Source organism: Hemibagrus wyckioides, linkage group LG24 (assembly GCF_019097595.1).
Source record: "Hemibagrus wyckioides isolate EC202008001 linkage group LG24, SWU_Hwy_1.0, whole genome shotgun sequence".
In the NCBI taxonomy this organism is placed as follows: Eukaryota; Metazoa; Chordata; class Actinopteri; order Siluriformes; family Bagridae; genus Hemibagrus; species Hemibagrus wyckioides.
The window spans coordinates 12,940,797-12,946,796 of record NC_080733.1 but is presented as its reverse complement, the minus strand read 5'-3'; positions in this window follow the sequence as shown (position 1 = coordinate 12,946,796).

The window sequence follows — 6,000 nt, the reverse complement described above, 5'->3', positions numbered from 1 at the left end:
ACCGAGAAAGACAAAGCCTCCATTTTGGCCAGGAAAAAAAAAGCAACAATATGGTTGAGATTTCTAGAAAGTGCAATCTATATCTGCTAATTGTTTACGTTTGTACTTTCCTCAAGATGGCTTAGCATTTAGCGTGAAATTGTTAAAATGTTTGTCTCTGTATTTTAATATAAAGCAACCATGGTCCAGTTCTTCTTAAAAGTGGTATACTGTTACATATCATTTGGTGATAAAGTAATATAGATTTTCCCACACAGCCAAAATGCTGTCTGATCTGAGGAACAGACATGGTGCTAATTTAACCAAGCACATCGCTGTGCTGCAGAGGTCATATCCAGAGAGTTCTCCAAGTCTCACAATGCATTTTTTAATGAAACGGACAACCGCTGCCCATTTAAAATCGCCTGACCTCGGACTTTAACACTGGAGCTAGTAAATTAGCCCCAGAGACAGCTTTGGCCAAAAGGTCACTGGCGTGTTTTTTCCCCTCTGCTCTCTCTCTCTCTTTGACAATCTGAAACGGAAGGTCTGAAATTAGATTTAACCCCCTCCCCCCACTCAGATGACATGTTTATTTACATAACCTCTATGGACAGTGCGAGTAGCAGCACACCAGATCAAAATCAACTTTTGCCACGTCAACCAGCGGCTATTACTAACTAGCTGGGGGGGGGTCATTTGTTGTCAAAATGGCTGATCTGCAAAGGGCCTCGGCTAATCTAATCTCGAGGAGCTGTGTGAGCTCGCTTCTAACACGCATCCCTGACCCCATTCTGTTGCCGTGGATTGTGTTAAGGGGAGAAAAAGACTTGTTTCATATATGCATACAGCTTTAATCCAACTACAGTCAATAATGAGAGCTGCTGAACGGGTGGCATGTGTGGTGGCACTCTTGTGACTTCTTCTTCACTGCTAATGCCTGTATCTCCTCAGGGGAAGGACTTAGCTACATTAAAAGGAAGCGTCATAAAAAAAAAAAAAAAGAAAATGTCATATTAGGTGTGCTTTTATGAAACATGACAACGGAGAAGAGGTGGAATACTTACTTTATATATCCTGATGAAAGGTGTCATAACAGCATGGCTTATTTAGTCCTCTATGAAAGTGACCTGTTGTCATAACAATGTTTGTGCCCGAGCATGACGACGTTCTAACGATTATTCCTTTAAAACAATACAACAATAGCAGGTGAGTTAGTAATTATACAATATAATTAACAGCATCTACGGTATCAGTATATACAGTGACAGCTTGTCATAATGCAAGAGCAAAAAAAAAAAAAAACTACTACTTATCAGTAACTCTCTATTTTAAAATGATTATGGTTGAGTCTTATAACACAAGCTATCATTATAGGCACAAAACTACGTTTACTTACAATGCTTAGCGGTGCTTCTATTTTTGGTTAAACAAAAGTAAAAATAATCCACCGTTAGTCATTTGTTCATAGCAAATAAGGCAATGTGGGTGCCTCAGTCCTGAGCTTTTGACTGTGGCACGGTTGCTTCTGCCAGATGGAAATATGGTTGAAATGTTTCAGAACTGAACTGATCTCCAGAGATTTGCACGCGTACTCCAATTTAATCCAGTTTTATTTCTATACGGCTTTTAACGATGGACAGTGTCACAAGCAGCCTTACAGAAATCCAGATATAAATTTTAAATTTGACTCTAATTTATCCCTAGGGAGCAAGACAAAGGTGAAAAAAAAAAACCCTGAGATGAAATAAGGAAGAAACCTTGAGAGGAACCAGACAAAAGAAATCTCCATCTAGATGCCACCAGTGCGATTATACACCATCTTTTTTCCTTAGTTGTATACTATAAGGTCAAGCTGTGCTAAGTGAGCTGAAAGGGACTTGAGTACAAGCTTTAAAGTCATTTCTGATTTCATTAGTGTTTTAACTTTACGTCTATCGGAGATTATGTCTTACGTCTGTTACGGCAAAGTGAAGTTAGCGAATGTCCAATTATTGGATTCGGCAAGGACAAGTTTTCCTCCGATTTTTTTCCTCAGACAGAATTTTTCCTCAGACAGATTCGCAGCCATCTTTAGGATATCTGTATGGTCTTATCCACAGCAATGTCATTGTGAGCATAAGGATATCCATGTGGATACAGTCATCTCTAGGGTTTCCACAGAATGGTGAAAATACTAAAAGACATCAAGTTCTCTGGGAGGAAGCCCTTTTGAGAGAGTATATGAGACAGGTCAGAAGACAGTGGCCAGACTGGGACATGACAGGCTACAGTAGCTCAAAACAAACACCCTTAGCAAATGTGGTGGGCAGAAAAAACATCTCAGAATGTACAGCACCTCGCCAGACTGGAGTTTAGTATCTGAAATCCACATCAGATCACATTTAGAACCAGGAATCTGAGGCTATATTGAGCACAGAATCAACAAAGCTGTATAGTTTTTAGTATGATTTATGTATTTCTGTATTTTTAGACCAAGTACATATTTCACAACATCTGAAGGTGTTAGTGTTTACGAGCTGGTTAACCTGACACTCGTACCGAGGAACTCATACACCATATGACTGTATTGGGTATCTAAGCCTGGGAGGATATTCACTCAGGATCTGAAAGCGTGATTCATTCCTCATCGTGGATCAAGCTTCATCATCTCACAGTGCAGAATGAAGAATGTGGACAAAATATGATTGTGTCAAATGCATCATGCATTAGCAGAGGCGCAATATTTATCACATATTATTTATTAACTATCCTGTTTCAGACAGGGAAACAGCCAGTAGGCTTCAAATTGTGCTTTGTGGACCTGGTGGTAATACTTTTCGGAAGGAAAGATCTGCTATAAATGTTCTAGATTGTCCAAAGAGTAAAAACAAAGCCTCTTTCTTATTGGTCAAAGCTTTGTTTCACAACTAAAAGTTCAAATTCAGATTGTCACTGTCTGACAAGGTCGGAAATTACAATCCACAGACTGCTTGGAATTGCATACACTCCAAACCAGTGGGTGGGTAGGTGGGCGGGTGGGATTTTGGGTGGGTGTGTTAGTAGGTAGGTGGGTCGATGGGTGGGTTTGGTTAGAAATAGAAATAGCCTTTATTTGTCACATATACATTACAGAACAGTGAAATTCTTTCTTCGAAATATCCCAGCCTTGTAGGTAGGTGGGTAAGTAGGTAGGTATACTTTATTGATCCCATGAGTGAAATTCTTGTGTTACAGCAGCATGGTCAGTAACAAGATACAACCCCCTGACACACACTCACACACACAAAATATAAAATATAAAAAATATTGTACATACACAAAATTATGTAAGAGCAGGTGGTGTAGAATCCATGAACAGGGTTTAATGAAGAACCAGAGCAAACAATTCAAATCGATAGGCAGAAAAACCCAGCAAAAATCCAAATACCGAAAAAACAGTCAATGATGCAAAAATAAAAAATCACAAATGCAAACAGTTAAAAACAACCACAAGGCATGGTTTAAGCACTGAATAAGTCTTTTGAAGAATGAGCTTTGTTGACTCTGTAGTGGGTGAGATGGATTGTCCATAATGGAAAGCAGTTTGTTCCTGTTCCACACTGAATTAAACGTCTCCAGTTTGTGTCCAATGATTATGACATCACAAGCAGCAAAATCATGAGCTGTAACATGACACATCAGCAAACAACTAAACCTTCTGGTAGCTTACAAATCCCCACTTCAGGCTCAAGCTCAAGCTACTACCTATGTGGTGTTCCCTTCAATTATATTTGTATAACACTTTTAATAATTGACAGTGTCACTTTACAGAAAAATATCAATTCGACGATATGAAGAAGAATCTTCAGAGGAACCAGACTCAAAATCTTCATCTAGGTGAGACCGGATAGTGAGATTCTAAATCATTTCCCTTCTAGAGATGTGCACTATATGGTGCAAAAGTGTAATCACACCAGGAAATGTGTTCATATATGTCACATTAACGCACACTACTTAAACAGACATCCAGCATCTGCACCGTCTTATCTTATCTCCTACCTTGAACACTGGTCCACTGATGTACAGTTAAGTTGCACTGAATATAGCATTTGCACTTTATACACAACTATACTGCTCTAATATACAGTTTCTTGTTCAATTTTCTTGTAGATTTTTATGTTTATTGTTATATTTCTGCATCTATTTTGTATTTATGCTCACTTGCTTTACATTACTATGAACAAAAACACCTTGTTCCTTGTACATGTAAAGCCTACTTGACAATAAAGCTGATTCGGATTCTGAAAATCGTTCTAGTTTTAACATTACTATCTTCATGTATCTGAAATGATCCACAGTTCACTGATGGAGACTTTAGTGCTGAACTGTTCGTAGCAATTGCTGTCCAAAGCCCTCTCCATGGTTTCATCTCCAAGTCGTATCATTCACAGCAATTCCATGCGTCTTCTCCTCACGTCCACATGGGTTTCCTCTGAATTTCCAAGTGTCCTCCCATAAACATACCATTTGGTAGATTAGTGACTTTAAATTGTCTGTAGCTAAGAGTGTGTGTATGTGTGTTGATGCATAGTTCTCAATATCCAACATAACCTGAATAAAAATGAAAGAACTTAAGCAGGTCAAATAAAGACATATTTAATATTCAAACCCTAATCAGTACCTGTACATCTGAATCAGCCCTAATTATCATCTTTAATAATAATAATAATGTCCAAGGTTGTGCCGAATGATGGTTCATGTGTATGCACATGCTGGTGTGTGCACACACATATGTGTAGCAGTGAATATACAGCAGGAAGTAGATGGAGGGCCAAGTGTGACAGGTGGACAGGCGTGATAAGGAGCAAGCACTGCCATGCAGCACTGAAGCTCAGGGGAATATCTAGCTGAGAGCTGCTAATAGCTGATACTCATCAGTGATAGAGACTTCCTATCTCTCCTCTCTCTGTCTCTGCGGACTAGTACACTCATTCAGGTTAAGCCCGAATTCTCCCCAATTCTAAAAGTATATCTAGTATAACAATGACAAGACCTTTTGAGTTAGAGATTTGTCACAGGGGAGTAAACAAAATGCTCTTTAGCTGCTAGTGTGGGGAAGTGGTAGTGCTGTGAGCATTGAATGAGCTTGAACTCTGTTTTTTTGTTCTCACTCTGAATGATATGATCCTTTATTATTATTATTTTCTCTAAGCAATCACTCTAACAGTCCAGAAATCGCATGTATGCATTGGCATAGAAGATCGCATCCTCACTTGTTTATATTTAGTTGTTTGCTATTTGTTGTACAGTATCTCTTGCGCAGGGTAATCTATCACGATCGTGACAAACAGTGAGTCAATCAGCAGTGTGGGAGGCAATGTGTCACAAACACACAACGCCATCTGCTCGGAGTTTGTTCAACAAAGATCGATTGTGCTCGAGGACGCTTTTCCCTCTCGCGCTTTCTCTCCCTCCCTCGTCCTCTCGCCTCCTCTCTTCTCCTTTTGTCCGACTCCGCGCCGAGGAAAATGTGCGATGCCAAACGACGCACTGTAACAAGACGACGGACAGCTCAACTGATAACAACAACAAGGAAAAAAATCATACTTTTTGATAACACTTTCTGCTCGACTAAGTTTTCCTGATCAGACCTTTTTTTGTGCCAGGGCGTATTTGTGGTTCTGTATAATCTCTTAATATAATCGTACGTTTTGGAGAATTCTGGATGAAGATGAGCAAAGTTAATCTGTTAAAGTTGTTGATATTTGAACACTGATCTGTATTAGTATAGCCTTGTATAGTTAATGTAGGCCTGGAAAACATTTCTTCTACTAAACTTCCTTTTTGTATTTGTATGTTTCCTCAGCCACAAATGAAGCATGTTAAAGTCTAACTATCGAGAAGTTTCAGTGAAAGATGCCCCACCTCCCTCTACATTTACAGACTAATCTGCTAATGGAAAAACAACATTACATCCAATTTGAAGGAAATATATGTACAATGAGGTATCATGGTGAAAAAATGGTGTTGCTGCTTCAAAGCTACAGGGTCTGTAAAGGG